At 42.4% G+C, this 17,120-nt stretch overlaps 1 long non-coding RNA gene across 1 annotated transcript in view; it reads left to right on the forward strand.

Annotated features, from left to right (window-relative positions):
• The first annotated feature begins 3,963 nt into the window (after window positions 1-3,963).
• The window catches only part of LOC147830209 (uncharacterized), a 50,843-nt gene continuing 37,686 nt past the window's right edge, over window positions 3,964-17,120 (forward strand). The window contains exon 1 of the long non-coding RNA XR_015440795.1: window positions 3,964-4,412. This is a non-coding gene — a long non-coding RNA (uncharacterized LOC147830209). The remainder of the gene's footprint in view (window positions 4,413-17,120) is intronic.

Consider the following 17,120-nt stretch of genomic DNA (forward strand, 5'->3'; position numbering starts at 1 on the left):
TCCTACCAGGTGTCTCTGGTGACTGCTCTGACCAGCTCCTCCCCTGCCCCACTGCTGTTCTCCCACTGAGAGCCGGCTTCACTGTCTCATATTCCACGGGAGGAACGTCCCAGAGCCTTTGGGGAGCAAACACTGTGTTTCTGCTTCTGAGCCCGCAGTGAGCCCAGCAGATGAGCCCGCAGGAGTAGATCTGATTTCAGAAAGAAGACACCCTTTTCCCCAAACCAACTCAGTCGCCCCAAGAGATCCTTGTTACAAAACCCCTGGTAACTCAGCCCTAAGTGAATGGGGCCACAGTGGAGGGGCAGTTTCCTGAGCATTGCCATATTGTGACAGTGACGGCTGTGTGATCTTCAGTGAGTCATTTCCTGTGTGTTACCTTGGCTTCACGTCTGCAAAATGGGGAGGATGCCTTTGTACAGGAACATATGTGTGTTCACTTTCTTCCTGCTCAGAAAAATAATATATACTCATTATAGAAAATGCAGAATATACAGAAAAATTAGGGAGAAAATAAGTCACCCTAAAAGCCACTCAGAGATAAACACTACTTATATTTCAGCTTATTGTTTTTTAATCTTCTCCTTTGTGTGTGTGTGCACCTGCGCATGAGCCTGTGTGTGCGAGCATAATTTGCAGAGCTCAGTGCAAAATGAAAGAGTGGGTCCCCTCCTTCAAAATGATTAAAAGGAGGCAGCAGCAGAGCAGTAAGCTAAGTAGAGAGCCCGGTGCAGGAGCAAGTCTCACAGATGAGGCTGGCTCTTTACAGTCTCCTTTCAAAATAATAAGATCACTTATCACATGGTTTCTGGTTTTTTTTTTTTGCCCCACCTGTACATTTTTATTAAAAAATGTAATGCTGGGGCTGGGGATTTAGCTCAGTGTATCCGTCGCCTGCCTCCCAAGCACAAGGACCCGAGTTCGATCCTCAGTACCAAAAAAAAAAAGTAATGCTTATGTACATATGTGTATGTAATATGCTTTCTTAGAATGATTGATTTAAATATAATACATATTAAAATGTTTGTGGGCAACTTTCTTGAGATGAAGAACCACATAAACACTTCAAACAATCACATGGTTTCTGTGTGTCAAGGATTCTATTTAATTAGTTCTAATTTAATTCAATTTTCCTACCCCTCTACCTTGCAGATAAAAAAATTTGGTGATCAGAGAGTTTAGGGAACTTGCCTGAGTTCATACAGCTAATAAGTGGAAGAGACAATATTCACACTTTAGTCTTTCTAATTACAAGTTCATGCCGTTTCTATTATAGCACATTCCCTCTTTTACTTTTATTAATAAATTTAATTATATTAAATTATTATATTATATACAATAATTAATATGTTAATAATGGTATGATTATTAATTTTAAATAATTAATTGAAATTGAATTATTGTTTTTAAAATAATTAAAATTAATAAGACAAATTATAATGTATATAAAATACATTTTTTTTCAGTACTGGAGATTGAACCCAGGGCCTTTGCACTGAGCTACATCCCTATATCCTAGCTATTTTTATTTTTTAATTTTTTTACCTTTTTATTTTTTATTTTGAGACAGTCTCTAAGTTGCCAGGCTGGACTCAAACTTGTAACCTTCCTGCCTCATCCTCCCAGAGTGCTGGGATTATAGCTGTGGGCCACCACACCCAGCATCTAAAAATGTTATATTGCATTCTTTTTCATTTTATATCACATTTTATTCTGATATGTCATTAAAAACAAGAGAAAAATTGTGGCTATTTATGAGAAAGAGTGAAGTCACAGATGACAACACATTGAGAATAATTTAATTGCAAGATTATATTAGATACAAAACATCAATAACCAAAACAGAAACACATGGCCTGCAGAGACCTGGCAAAGGAGTATTTAACCTATGTCCCCATCTGATGAATAGAATGTGATGATCTCAGGCTCCCTGCTCTGAATGTCCTCCATTCTTAAGAGAACGTCTTTGCATATCCCCAGCAGCCATAAAGATTCTTGTCAAATGTTGCTTTCTACTCTGGGACACCTTTGAACTCACACAATGCCACCACTTTCCATCCTTGTTCCATTCTCTTCCTCTCCCTCCTTTGCCAGTAGTTTTTGGATACACATCTCAGTCTCAGCGTTTGGCCACTTCCTCCCCATCCTAGAAAAGCCTGCAGTTTTCCAGCACTTTCAGCTTTACTTTGAAATACTTACAGATGGGAAAGAACCTTGTACTTTTCTGCCTTTGATTTCTCCCCCTACTTGAGGTGAATGCCTGCCTACTTGAGAAACAGGATTTTCATAATCACAACGGGTTACATTTCACTTTTGGTTCTCATGATTTTTGAATTATTATTATATTATATGTAGTAAAAATATTTGGAGAGTAGAGAAATTTTTTTAAAAACCATGAATAACTCCATGATTCTAACATACACTTACACGTAGTCTATTTTAATAATGTAGATGTTTTAAGAAAAAATTGACTCTCCACTCAGTCTTTTAATTACCGCATTATTTTTGTACTTAGAACACCTTTTAAGCTAGTGGTCCCCTTTCGAGACACTATTGCCAATTCCTGAGCACAGGATACCACTGACTGCTTAGCCTTCACTGATTAGAAGGTGATCACAAATCTAGTTTCGTTTTAAGGGCGAGCCAGCTTATTTCAAAGCATTCTTTTGCCCTCTGTGTCAAAGAAGGCCTGTATGATGCTGGGGATTTAGCTCAGTGGTTCTGCTGCCTGCCTTGCAAGCACAAGGACCTAAGTTTGATCCCTGGTACAAAAAAAAATAAAAAAGAAGAAGAAGAAGAAGGCCTGTATGAGGAAGGCATTTGAACAGCTTGATCTTTGGACAACCATAACTTTGCTTCACCAAATGTGGCCTTATCCAAATCTGGCCATTCAAACATTCCAAGCAATTTAGGCAGGTTCAAATGTCTTCTGTTCAGGGAAGGGCTTACCTTGGGATAAAAGGAACATATAAAGTGCATTTATATATTTAATAAAACCCTCCTTTTTAGCTTTGTTTAAATTTTCCTAGTTAGATGCATATGTATAAAGTCATGATGTTTAAACATAAAATGTTGGAAGTGATGCCAGTGGTGGCTGTGGATGACATGTAGGTGGAAAATTTACCAGAATAACCTTAAGATGACTGCATACGTTAACAGATGAAGCAGAAGAGTCAAAAGGTATAAAGAACTACCACAAACCAATTGGAAAAATATGAACAACCCAACAGGGAAATGGACAAAAAAAGTTTGAACAGATAATGCACCAAAAAGAAAAAAGAACTGAATTGTGAAATAAGAATAATGCTCCATTTTACTAGTAATCAGGGACATGCAACCTTAAATGACAATAAAACACTATTTCACACTCATGGATCTGGCCAAAAGTGAAATAAATGACAATAATAAGCATTGGAGCCAGGTGTGTTGGCATACACCTATAATCCCAGCACTCAGGAGGCTGAGGCAGGAGGATTGCAGAGAGTTTGAGGCCAGCCTGGGCTACATAGTGATTTGAAGGCCAGCTTGATTACAGAGGGAGACCCTGTCTCAAAAAAAAAGAAAGAAAGAAAGAAAAGAAAACTCTTTCATTTCATAGAAGGAAAACAGGAAAATATTGTGTCTTGTACTTCATCAAAGGTCAATCTAATTCTATAGCCACAATCCCTTGCTATAATAATCTTGACTTTAATCCAAACTTGTTACGGGTTACAGTCTTATGAAGATTTCCTGCATTTGTTATAAAGCTACTGCTCAGGACATTGTCCATTATATTGCACAGTAGCCCCTAAAATGTGATCTTTTGTGAGAAAAAAATAAGAATTTAGTTTCTTTAAATTTCAAAATTAATTAATTAATACATTCATTTATTTTTGGTGGCTGGCACTAGGAATTGAATTCAAGGCCTTCACACTGAGCTACATCCCAGCCCTTTTTTGTTTTGTTTTGAGACAGAGTCAGTCTCATTAAGTTGCTAAGATACCCAGGCCAGGCTTGAACTTGCACTGCTCCTGCTTTAACCTTCTGGGTGCACCACCATATCTGGCAGGAAAATCTTTTTTTATTGTGGGTAACTGGTGGGCATCTATTGTCTTATATAACATGTTTCTCCTTTTGATATGGTTGCCAGGAAGCTCTGAGACAATTATATATTCAGTATGTGTGACAGCCTTCCTGGTTTGCTTCCTCTTACTCCAAACAATTCTGCCACTAAGTGTATAATATGCATGTTCTTTGTTCTAAGCTCTCTCAAACCTTTCCGGAAAACAAGAGTGAATACACCTTGGATCCTCCATGGCTCACACCCCCTTTTCAGCTCTGGCTATGGCCTGTGCTGCATTTCTGTGGAAGGGGACCCCCACCTGCAGGGAAACCTGCTCACCACCCTTCATGCAGCCACTGATATGGCCAAGGTGAGTTTGTAACTGGGGCCCAGTTCTGATCTCCCCATTGGAATACTAAAGGCCCTCTCTCTGTGGGTATCTTAGGTCTACTTCATACTTCTAAAGTAGATGTTGCCATCACAGTCACATCCTTCCCATGCACACAGGATTTATACTAAATATCTAAAAGAAAAATAGAATCAAGACAGTTCCAAGGGTTCACAATACACCTCACATGTAAATTAAGGCAAAAGGGGGTGAAGATGTGCTCAGTGGTAGAGTGCTTGCCTAGGCCCTGGGTTCGAATGCCGCCATCCCAAACCAAAATCGCACAAAGGAATCACTTCAGTGCTGACAAGCAGCCTGTGTCAGCAGACAGGAGCTTTCACTGTATTTGCAGGATTGTCACTGTCCTGCTGTACAGCCCAGCCTCTCTAGGATTTGCTTTCTTTTCCAGATAAGGTGATATTTCTTGTCAATCTTTTATTTTTTTAAATGAGAAATGATTAGCTTCTGGTATTATTTTAAGTCCTCAAAATTTAAAAAAAGAAAAATTAAAAATAAAGGAAATTAAGAACCATTTAAAGGGTTGAAATACTACACCTTAATTAGCAAACCTATGATCAAATATAGGCTGTGGAAGAAATCAATTTTCCTAGGCTTGCAGTAGTAAGCGACACAGGAAAGAAATCCTGGTTGTCAGAGTAGACTAGGGTGATGGAGGAGTTACGGCTGTTTCATATTTTTGAGGTTTTTTTGTTTGTGTTAGTAAGCAAGAGCAACCTGCTTCTGTGAGAGATTAGAGGGTAGAATTCACGATAATATGGCCAACAAAGTTCCTGTTTCCCAAGCTAGTGCTCTGAGGAACACCATCTTAAGAATCCCTAAGTAGGAGCTGGGCATGGTGATAACATCTGTAATCCCAGCACTCTGCAAGGCCGAGGCAGGATAACTGCAAGTTTGAGCCCAGCCTGGATAACTTAGTGAGATCCTGTCTCAAAACAAAAAATTAAAAGGGCCAAGGTTGTAGCTCAGTGCAAAGACACTGGGTTTAGTCCCTAGTATCACTAAAAAAAAATTCCTAAGGTATACTTAATGGTCAAATTTGGAAAATGATATATACTCTATCTCTACCTGTGATTTATGGGGCATATTATTTTATTAACATTACGAAGTCCCACAGAAATCTGTTTTAACTTTGCTTGAGTTGATGTGCGCAAATTTATTTGAGACACTTCTTTGCTCGCCTTTGCTAACACCTTCCACGTCAACACAAGGAATGTTCCCCAAGGCACTGCCTTGGCCTGTGAACCCAGAGCCGTGGATTCTTGCTCTGTAGCCCTGCTGAGTACCCAGGTCAGAACTGTTAGGGTCTCGATTCCTATCCCTGAACAGTGAGGTGACACCTGTCCACAATGAACAGAGATGTAGACAGTGTCCAGGAGGGCTTTGAACACCCGGGAACCAGGCTCTATAGAAATAGGGCCATTATCTCAGCCACACAGCGAAGTGGGGTAACAAGTCACATCATTAGGTACTGCAAACCCAGCCCGAGCAGATGCTCCCCACCTAGCTCTCTATGCCTGAAGGGATTCATATACACTCCCTATACTGGAGTAAACAAAACCATCTCACACCACTGTCAGTTTCAAACAAATTGGGAAGGGAAGAAGGGAACTAACGAGGAATAGGTGAAGCAGAGAAGTTAAGAGTGTACTATGAGGATTTAGCTCAGTGGTTTCACCACTTACCTGGCAAGCAGAAGGACCCAAGTTCATTCCCCAGTACCAAAAAAAGAGCGTACTATGAACAACCCAGCTCCTTGGGAGGCTGAAGCAGGAGGATTCCATTTGAGTCTGGGAGTTCAAGGTCAGTCTGGGCAACATAGTGAGACCCTGATTCTTATCACTAAATAAACAAATAAATGTATCCCCTCACCAAAACTCTAAGGAAGATACATTTATGGCAAAATTGGAATTTAGAGGGTGTTAAGTGTCTGACCCAAAGACACTTGTGAGGGAGAGCTAAGACCTAACCCGGATATGTCTAGCCCCCAAACCCATACAGTATAATTCTTCTAAGGTGATATCCATAAGATAATCTTTGGGAGTAAAGAACATTTAAAAATTTTTAATAGTTTTGCCTTATTTTTTAAATTTTTCTTTGGTACCGGGGATCAAACTCTGGACCTTGCACTTGTGAGGCAGGTGGCGGGACCACTGAGCTAAATCCTGGCCTTTTGCTTTATTTTTGAGATAGGGTTTAGCCAAGTTGCCCAGGCCAGCCTTAAACTTGCAATCTGCCTGCCTCAGCCTCCTGAGTAACTTGGATCACAGGCATGTGCCAAGGTGCCCAGCTAATACTTTTGCATTTTAATGTATGATATTCATGGCAAACCCATGGTGCTCACATTCATGAACATCATTGGTGAAGATAAGGAGGAAAAGTATATTTTGTAAATGAAGAAAATATTAGTACAGATGGTATGTGGCAGTGTCAGACAGCACAAGGGTGGTATACTGGTGCCTGAAGCCGGATCAGTACATCCTCCTGCCTCCCAGCAGGGAAGTCACAGGCAGAAAGCCAAGAGCAGTGCACTTCACTTTAACAAGGCCACCAACCAGACAAGTCTCCCCAGCTTCTTCAGAAGGAAGCGGCTGAGAGGAAGTTCAGTGGAGGCTGAGGGCAGACACTGCTGTGCTTACCTGCGTGGGGGAGCGGCCAGATAGAAATAGCTGTGAGCGTGATCTCTGATTTGTGCAAAAGTCACAGCCTGACAAGCACCATCCCCTCAGAGAAGGCAACAGTGCCTCCGAAGCCTCGGCAGCACTCTCCCCGCTCCCGCCAGACCGGGTGCAGTCACCCCAGCTCGGTTTTTAGCTGTGTGGAGAAGAGGAGGGTCTTAGTCAAGACTTCTTGGTTGCAAAAGAAACGCACTCAACTGGTTCAAGGTTGGGGGAAATAAGGAAGGAAAAAAAGGGCTCTGGTGGATTTCCTGGGTTTTACACAGATCACACAGCGGGGAGACCCTAGAGTGGGATCTGGCCTGAGCTTGCTGTCTGGTTTTGGGGTCTCTCTTTTCCAAGGTTCTGCCTCATTCTCAGCTTCAGCATGATCATCTGGGCCCTAGCTTTTTGCCACTTCATGATGTAGCACCTACAGAGCAAGGAGTGGCATTTGTGGCCCTCAGTTCTAAATTACCCAATAGAGTCCTGTTGGCCCAGCTGGAGTTGGGAGTCCATTGCTGCCTGGTGTCACAGCCACGGTCGGCACAGAACAGGGCAAGCAATTAGCAGGCCCGACTGAAGGCCAGCACCTTCACACTCACTGGCTCCTGTGACTTTTACTAGGCAAGAGTTGAGCCAACTTTCCCGTTATCATTGATGGTCACTGTGGTCCCCAAGCTTTCCTGCTCTTTCCATTCAGCAAGTTGTGGTTTGATAGTTGAAGTTTCAGATGAAGTCCTGGGCTTTCTCCATGGGTAGTGATGCTTCTTCCCTTGTCCCAGCTCTGGGCTCCATGAGGCAAAACGATAATGGACACTCACAGGGCGATGAAACTTGTAATCATTTGGATATAAAGAAAGAGAGTTAAAGAGCTGGGCAATCAGTAATGGTTACTTATCGCTGAATGGAGAAGATGAGGAGGGAGAAGAGGAAGAGGATGGTAATGGTGATAAAAGAAATGAGAAGAAAGGGCCTTATGAAAAAAACATAAGAACACAGATAGAGAAAAGAAGCACAAACAGATCTTTCCGCGTAGTAAAAAGAATCTTGAGCTTAGGACTCCAAGAAAATTGGGTTCTGGCCTTGTTTTGTCCCTCAACTAGCTTAGTGATCTCAGCCTAACTGCATGGTTAGTTGGGATCTTTACCTATAAACATTGAAATGTTCCTCTAAGCCAAATATTTCCACGATCCGACCGTCTATAATCCCATTCCTGGAAGAGAAAGAGGATCTTGGAAGAAAGGGGGTGAGTGGAGCCAGATAAGGATTACCAAAGTCTGGTTTCCTAGAGGAGATGAATCTTCAAAAGGGTTGAAAGATTCAATGGCCAGCTTGCATGGAAAGGAAAGGGCAGCTCCACGGTAGTAGGGAAGGCCTGAAATAATGGCTTAGGAGCAGGGACAAGGAGTGTGATGTTGGAGAAAGAGATCTGGATCCAAATGTGGTCTGGGTCAATCACTTCTCTTTCTAGGTCTCAGTTTCCTCCAGGATAATTTTTCAGAAGACTCTCCAAGGGGAAAGAAATGGCACTCACATTTGCCTAGCTGATGCTGAGTCTAATTTTCAGTATTAAAAAGAAAATGAAGGTGCGTTGGAGTGAGAGGAAGCCTGGGGAAGCATGGTGAGGTATCTTGAAACCCGTGTTAAGAAATTTCCCTGGCTTAGAACAGGGCAATTGTGGGGTTTTTTAACCATTAAAATCCCATTTTTTTACCATTAAATTTCCAAGACTACAGTCCTCTTTTCCTCTTTGTAAATGTTTGCAAACCTGTGCTCACAGTGAAGGAATCAAGATTAGAACAATTAGGTTACATGGTGATGGTCACAGCAGGTCCACGAGCTGACTCCAGGTGAGTTTAAATGCAGGACAACAGACTTCCTACACACAGCCAGAGCTGCACTTCAGCTCTACGAGGAAACTGTATTCATCAGTTTTCCATTGCTATGATAAAATGCCCACGTCTGGGAAACTTTATAGAAAGAAGAGGTTTATTCAGTTCATACTTCTGGGGGTTTGAGAACATAGTGCTGGCTCCACCTCAGCCCCACAATGGCAGAAGCACAGAGTAAGAGGTCACTTTGCAGGAGCAGAAGCCGGAGAGACTGGGCTGCCACAGTCCCTTCTGAAGCACAGCTCCAGGTGATCTAGGGCCCTGCTTCTTAAAGGTCTCACTGCCTCATGAGGACCAATGCTGAAGACTGACATGTGGGCTTTGGGGAGCACAATCAAATCACAGCCAAACTAGAGCAGGAACCAAATCAGGTCATTTCAAAGGAAAAAAGCCTACCATGGAGAATTTCAATCTCTGGACACAATGCTCTGGATTCTGCTCTGATTTTAATGCATGGCTCAAGGTAGAGGGCTGGTAAATCGAAATCTGCATTTTTCCTCAGTGACACGTGATAATATAATTGTTTCTTCTGAGCTGGCTGGAGTTTCACAGGCCTGTAATCCCCGCTACTCAGGAGACTGAGGCAGGAGGATCATGAGTTCGAGGCCAGCCCAGGCAACTTAGTGATACCATCTCAAAAGAAAAAAGGGGGTGGGGCTGCGGAGCTCGGCCTGGTGGCTCAGGGCTATAATCTCAGAACTCTGGGAGGATGAAGTAGAAGGATCACAAGTATGAGCCCAACCTGGACAATTTAGTGACTTAGTGAAAACTTGTCTCAAAAAATAAAAAGGGTTGGGGATTTAGTTCAGTGGGAAGGCCTTGGGTTAAACCCCCAGCACCAAACACACGCACACATGCACACACACACACACACACACACACACACACACACAAATAGGGAACCAGGGATATAGGCCAGTAGCACAGCTCTTTCCTTGCATGTAAGGCTCTGGGTTCTATCTCCAGTACAGGAAAATAAAACTTTCCTCTGAGATAATACCCTAAGCTCCATTGGAAGGCCGGAAAAACAAAACAAAACAAAACAAAAATGCCCCCCTTGGAATTTTTTTTCTTCATGCTTCATGTCTTATTCAGGAAGGAATAATGAAAGGGGGGGGGTAATGCAGGCATTTGCTAAGGGCCTTTATCCACTATTTCTTCTCATCTCTACATTTTTACAGATGAGGAAATGGAAGAGGCAGGGTATTTAAGTAGCTTAGGGTTTCCCCGATACAGAAGGCAGAAGTGAGACTCTTCTGTCAAGCCTGGCTGTTTCCACAGCAAGAAGTCAGTCAAGCCTCTTGCAGCCCATTAGGGATAGAGGGACCAGTGAGGTGGGTGACTTACAGCAGAGTTCTCAACCTGGGCATCCCTCCACATCTCTTCAAAGGCTTTGAAAATACAGATCGCTGGCCCTCTCCCCAGAGCTTCTGATCCTGTAGGTCCAGAGTGGGGCCAGAAAATTTTGCATTTTTGACAAGGTGGTTCGGATGCGTTGGTTCGACAAGGCCAGACCTCAAAAACAACTGGCTGAGAGCAAATACACTTCCATGAATGGGTAGTGTTTCCTTATCCATGCTCTGATGACTAGACTAGGGAATGTGGCAGTGTCAGTCGTATACGTATGTGAAGGCTAACATATCCAAATGTGCTTTCTTTCTTTCTTTTTTTTTATAGTACTGTGGATTGAACCCATAGCCTTCATACTCAGCTATATACCTACCCTCTTTAAAAACTTTTTTTTTTTTTGGTATTTTTATTTTTGGGACAGAGTCTCATTAAATTGCCCAAGATGGGCATAAACTTATGATCTTCCTGATTCAGCCTCCCAGAGTGTTGGGATTACAGGTGTGTGCCACCATGCTTGGCTTCACAGTGCTCTTATAGAATTCTCCATGTTCTGAGAGTTGAGCGAACCATGTTTTCTTGATTTCTGATTCCATTGCAAGATTTTACCCATAAAATATTCTCATCCACAAGGGTGCTTGATTAGTCTTCACTATGCCTGAGTCTATATTTGAATATTTGCCAACTCCTTAAAATGTATTTGTCACCCCAAAATCCATCCCCACAGTGTTTTTGCAGTCATTCACGGATATGGACAGAGAAGTGAGAAATCTGAGTCACCAAAACATGGTGACAGATGGCCTCAGCTGAGCTCAGACAGCTCCTTCTTGTTTCAACTTGCTTGTACCATAAACAAGTGTCTTTTGGGGGCCAGGGATTTAACTCAGTGGCACTGCGCCTGCCCTGCAAGTGCAAGGTCCTGAGTTCAATCCCCAGTATCAAAAACAAAAAATAAAAACAAGTGTCCTTTGTATCTGCAGTATAGTTAGTGCTAAGTTTTTCATCTTTGTGTGCTCTTTGTTCATTTTTCCATTTTGTTGTTGTATTTATTTGTTTGTCTATTAGGGCTGGGGATCAAACCCAGGGCTTCATGCTGCATGCTGAGCACATGCTCTCACACTGAGGCACATCCCCTGCTCTATTAGGCTGTTAAAAGTGGCCCCCAGGGCTGGGTGTGTAGCTCAGTAGGAGAGCACTGGCCAAACTTGCAGGAGGCCTGGGCTCCTTCCTCCGCACCACAAAAAAGGAAAACAAACTAACAAAATGCTCCCTAATTACAGTGCTGGAGAACTGTCTAGCTTTTGCCAGGTGCAAGAAGATTATGATGTGCTTCATGGAGAAAATACATGCATTAAATAAGCATAATTTAGGCATGAGTTAGAGTGTTATTGGTCATAAATCCCATGTTAAAGAATCGACTGTATGTGTTAAATAAGATATCTATATATCTATAAATAAATGGAAACACACATACTGGTTGATGAAAATATTGTGATTATTGATTCAGTATTCGTAGTAGATTCCTAGAGATCATAATCATTGTAAACAATGAGAATCAACCATAAATTGTAGAGAAGCTGAGGGTGTAAGATGCAGGAAAGAACAGAATTCAAAATGAGCAAAATGACTCAGACTTGGCAAATAAATATATATGTATTGTGAAAACCCATATTATTTTTCTAGTTATTTCAATATGCCAGAATACAATAAATGATTAATCATAGCAACTATGGGCCAGGGATTTAGCTCAGTGGTTCTGCCGCCTGCCTCCAAAGCACAAGGTCCCGAGTTCAATTTTCAGTACCAAAAATAATAATAATAATAATAATAATAGCAATTATTGTAGTATTTCAGGATTCTTCTACTATTTTTTTTCAGTGTTTCTGAGGCTGGGTCTCGCTTTGTAGTCCAGGTTGACCTTGAACTCACTATGTAGCCCAGAATGGCTTTGAACATGTGGCAATCCTGCTGCCTCAGCCTTGTTTAGTTTTTGTTTATTTGTGATACTGGAGGTTGAACCCAGGGTCTTTGCACTGAACTATATCCCCAGCCTTATTTATCTTTTTAAAAAAAATTTATTTCATGAGACAGGATCTTCCTAAATCACTAAATTGCCCAGGCTGGGCTCAAAGTTGAGATCTTCCTGCCTCAGCCTTCCTGAGTACTGAGATTATAGCCGTGTGCCAACTCACTCAGTTCAATACTATGTTGCTTTTTTTTTTTTTTTTTTTTTTAAAGTGAATCTAATAGCTGGGTCTGGTGGCTCATGGCTGTAGTCCCTGCTACTTGGGTAGCTGAGGTAGGAGGATTACTCAAGCCCAGGAGTCTGAGACCAGGCTGGACAAGATTCTGACTAAAACAAACAAAAATGAGCGGGGCGTGGTGGGACACACCTGTGATGCCAGCACTAGGGAGGCTGAGGCAGGAAGGTTGCCATGAGTTCCAGGACAGCCTGGGCTACATAATGAGTTCAAGACAAGCCTGAACTACACAGTGAAACCCTGTCTCAAACAGACAAAAAGCAGCAACAAAAAATTTGAATTTTATGCTCCCATCCTTGTCAGTGGTGTCCTTTGAGAGCTCTCAAACCCCTCTGTGCTAATAACACCGGCTTTTCATGTTCATACTCAGGTCTAGCAAGGAAGGGAAGGGGCTTTGCAGCTGCTATTGTGCTCACTCCTATTGTAACCAGAGAACAATGGACCCTGCTAATGAAGGCTTGAGAATAATGCTCCCACTGTTGGCTCAGTGGCTAAAATTGGGCTCTGACTTGGGGGACAGTTCTTGGCCCTCTCCTTTGGTTCCATTATCTGGGGCTCCAGGAGAGGAATCACGTGTCTAGTTCCACACAGAACCATAAATATACCCATGGAGCATGCAGATGAGTGGCCCAGAATAGGAACCGTAGTTTTGCTGTTGTTGTTGTTGCCCTGCTCTGCAACCTGACAAGGCCTGGGGAAGCAAAGAAATGCTCAGAGAGCATTTCAGTGGCTGTGGCCCAAACCTCAAGCATTCCCAGACATTGCTGGTGAGACAAGATCTCATTATGCAGCCCACGATGGCCTCTAACTGGTGATCCTCTGCCTCAGTCCCTCGAATGCTGGGATTATGGACCATAGTTATTGAACAGCTGGAACTCCATCCTCAACAGGCCTGGGTAGGATGAGTGCTGCAGAATCCTAGTCCTCAGCGTAAGCACAGCAGAGCTCAAATGTTTGAGAAGTCCAGCTCGCATGGATGCAATAGTGGTAGGACCATCATTCAATCAGAATAATTAAAGATCATTGTCAGTTACGTGTACAACAATAGCCTACTTTTTCTTTGTTCTTACATTCTCCTTGAAAAACACATGATTTTTTAATACATTGCCAAGATCTTTGTTCTGTCACAGAACCCAGCCTGACTCTGTATGCCTGAGGGTTCTATTAGACTCCTGCCAATTACAGTGTTTTCCCACTGGGGCACCTGGTGGCACAGTGAGACATGGGCTGGAGTGTCCCTTTTCTCCATGTCATGCTCATGGGTTTGCACACTCGTTTCTTCTCTTGCAGCACATTCTGTTTGCCTTCAGTCACTAGAAGATGGAATAATGAGCTGGGGCACATCTTTGGTGTATTGATCTTGTCTCTTCTCTTGTTTGATCTGCTTCATGGCAACTCTTGTGTCCTGTTAATAGAGGGCATATATTTGCATTTGAAATGTGTCCACAATGACAATGCTTCGGAATCGGTCAGTTGGGGGTGGGGCTTGAACCAGTGAACAGGAGGAAGGTGATGTACACGGGGACAGCCAGAAAGAGGAGTGAGTGGGAATCCGAATCAATTCTACTGCAAGTAGGATTCTGTAAACATTCTGAGAAGCAACTCCCCAGCTGTGATCTCTGATTGTCTCATCTGTGGCCCTTTGATTTTAATGTTCAGTTGGACAATTTTTCCATCATTTTCCTTATTTTCTCCAAGTGTCTTATTTCTCATCCTCCAAGGCTTCCTTGCTCAAGGCTTCCAGAATCCAGCCTGAGTCCTATTCATAGGAAGGAGTAGAAGGAAGTACAGGAAGGTCAAGTAACCTGACCAAGATCACTCAGCTCAGAAGTAGCAGAAGCAAGGATTCAGATCCAGCAGCCTGGCTTGAGACTGTGTTCTTAGCAACCAGCCAGATTCTCTAACTCGTAGTGAATGATGTGCTGTGTAGCAGAGCTGCCACATTCTGTTGCCTGTGGCTCATGCTTCTCCTTTGTTTTTTTTTTTTTCTTTTCTTCCTTTTCTGTACCAGGGGTTGAATCCAGAGGTTCTCTACCACTGAGCTACACTCTGAACTCTTTTTATTTTATTTTGAGATAGAGTCTCACTTAAGTCTCCAGACTGGGCTTGAACTCATAATCTTCCTGCCTCAGCTTCCCAAATATCTGGGATTACAGACATGTACCACCATACCCAGAAATGTTTTGTGCTTCTGCAACTTCTCTTACTAGGCTTTTGTGAAAGGTGATGCAGTGGCCTGACAAAATGTTGCCTAGACCCCCTTTACAGATGGGTCCAAAAGGAAGAAAGGAAGGAAGGAAGGAAGAAAGAAAGAAAGAAAGAAAAAAAAAAGAAAGGACAGAAAGGAAAGAAGGGGACTCAGGATAAACATTAAAGATAGCAGACTTATCATCTTGCATCACATTAATCTAGTTTCTTCCACTGATTATTTCTGGGTGATTTTGTTTTTCTCTAAAATTTTAGTGTAAGGGTATAGTAATTCCTTGAAAAAATTAAAAATATAATTATCATGTGATCCAGAAATTCTACTTCTGGTTATATATCTGAAAGAATTGAAAGCAGAGCCTCCAAGAGATATTTGTACACTCTGATTCATAGCAACATTATCATAATAAGATAAAAGAAAGCTAAATGTCCACGGATGGGTGACTGATAAGCAAAGTGGTGTACACACAGCAGAATATGATTCGGCCTTCAAAGGCAAGGACATCCTGACATATGCCACAACTTGACAAAACCTGAACACATTATGCTAAGTGGAATAACCCAGTCACAAAAAGACAAATATTGCATGATTCCACATACGTGAGGCACTTAAGGTCAAATTCATAAAGACAGATTGTAGAATGGTGGTTGGCAGGGCCTGGTGAGAGAGAAGAAGAGAAACTTCCTGCCCTATGGGTAAAGAGATTCTGTTTTGCAACATGAAAAGAATTCGGTTCTGTACTTAAAAGTGATTAAAATAGACCCATCATGAGAAGCAGCTACTGGGGGCATCAGCCCAAACAGGAGTGGAGATGATGGTCCAGGACATTGCCACCAGGCTGGGGACTGGGGAGATGGTGGGGACTGACCCCAAGACCATGCAGGACCTCTCCGGTGCTGCAGACACTTTGCAGCATAAACTTCAGACCATGTCCAACTGGGTTACTGGAAAACTTGATGATATGAGTAGTCGAATGAATCATTTGGAGAAAAACCTCACAGATCTCAGATACAGACTGAGAGGGAAGAACTGAAGGGTGAAAACAGAAGAGTTGAAAGTTGCTGATAATTTACACTGATGTCTGGAACACCATTTTTCAAGCCCAGAGAAGACCCAATGGGTTTTTGCAACTACTATATGAAAGGTTTTATATTATAAAGTGTGCCCTCAGAGCTGGTAATGTAGCTCACTGGTAGAGAGCTTACCTAGCATGCATGAAGCCCTGGGTTCAATACTCAGCACTGCAAAAACCATAAATAGATAAATAAATAAATAAATAGTGTCTCCTTACCACATCCTTTATAGTTACTTTACATAGTAATTTTCCTCCCAGTTTCTCAGATGTGATATCTTCATGTCTTGGAACCTAGTTGTTGTGCCCTTAACTATTAAGCACTGCAACTTTGGCAGTTCCTGCATTAAATTGTTAAATTTTTAAAAAATGATTAGGATGGCTACCTTTGTGTGTGTGTGTGTGTGTGTGTGTGTGTGTGTGTGTGTGTGTTGCTGGAGGTTAGATTTAGGGCCTCATGCATGTTAAGCATATGCTACACCAGTGAGCTACATAAGATAGATTTTTTGTTATGTGTATTTTATCACACTTTAAAAAATCCCACAAAACTTAGGAAGCACTTAAGAATATTTCTCAAACTTGTTCCCGTATGCAATGGCTTGAAATTCAAGATCCTGCCCAGTGTAATCCTTGAAAGGAGAAAGGTCAGTCTTTCACCAAAGTATGTGACCAGGGAAAGACAAAGCCTGTGGAAGCATCGAAAAGAACAACCAGAAGTTCTCAGGGGAAGCAGCACAAGTTCAGGAGAGGCCACCACAGGCACTGCTATGCGGTGGCTGTGGGAACAGGGACTGTCTGTGTCCTGCAAGGGTGATCTAAAGGCAGGAGGACGAAGAGAGTGGAGAGAGCCCTTGGGTCCACTGACTAGCTAGAGCTGGTTGTGTCCCACAGCCCAAGGAAGCTGGAGGGAAGAGCCATCTGTGGACTCTTGGAAGACAATTGCAATTGCAGGTGCCAAACAGGAAGAACCAGAAAAACAGTTCTTAAAGCCCCATTCAGTAGCTCTGGAGAAAAATGCCCAGAAGGGCTCAAAGACTAAAGTTTTGAAGACTGAGATGAAGGTAGAAACAATAGGCAGGAATCAGCCTGAGGGTTCTGACAGTCTGGGACAGAAGTTGCGGAGACCCTGTGATATCAGATCAAAGTCTCTCCTGAACCCTTGGGTGCCAGGTGATGCCCTGGCCTTGGCCTTGGCTCATCACAATGAAAGAGGAGCCAAGCAAATGAGTCAGAG

This window comes from Heterocephalus glaber, unplaced genomic scaffold (assembly GCF_053883595.1).
Source record: "Heterocephalus glaber isolate CG9 unplaced genomic scaffold, H.glaber_assembly_v1.0 deba00000281, whole genome shotgun sequence".
Lineage (NCBI taxonomy): Eukaryota > Metazoa > Chordata > Mammalia > Rodentia > Bathyergidae > Heterocephalus > Heterocephalus glaber.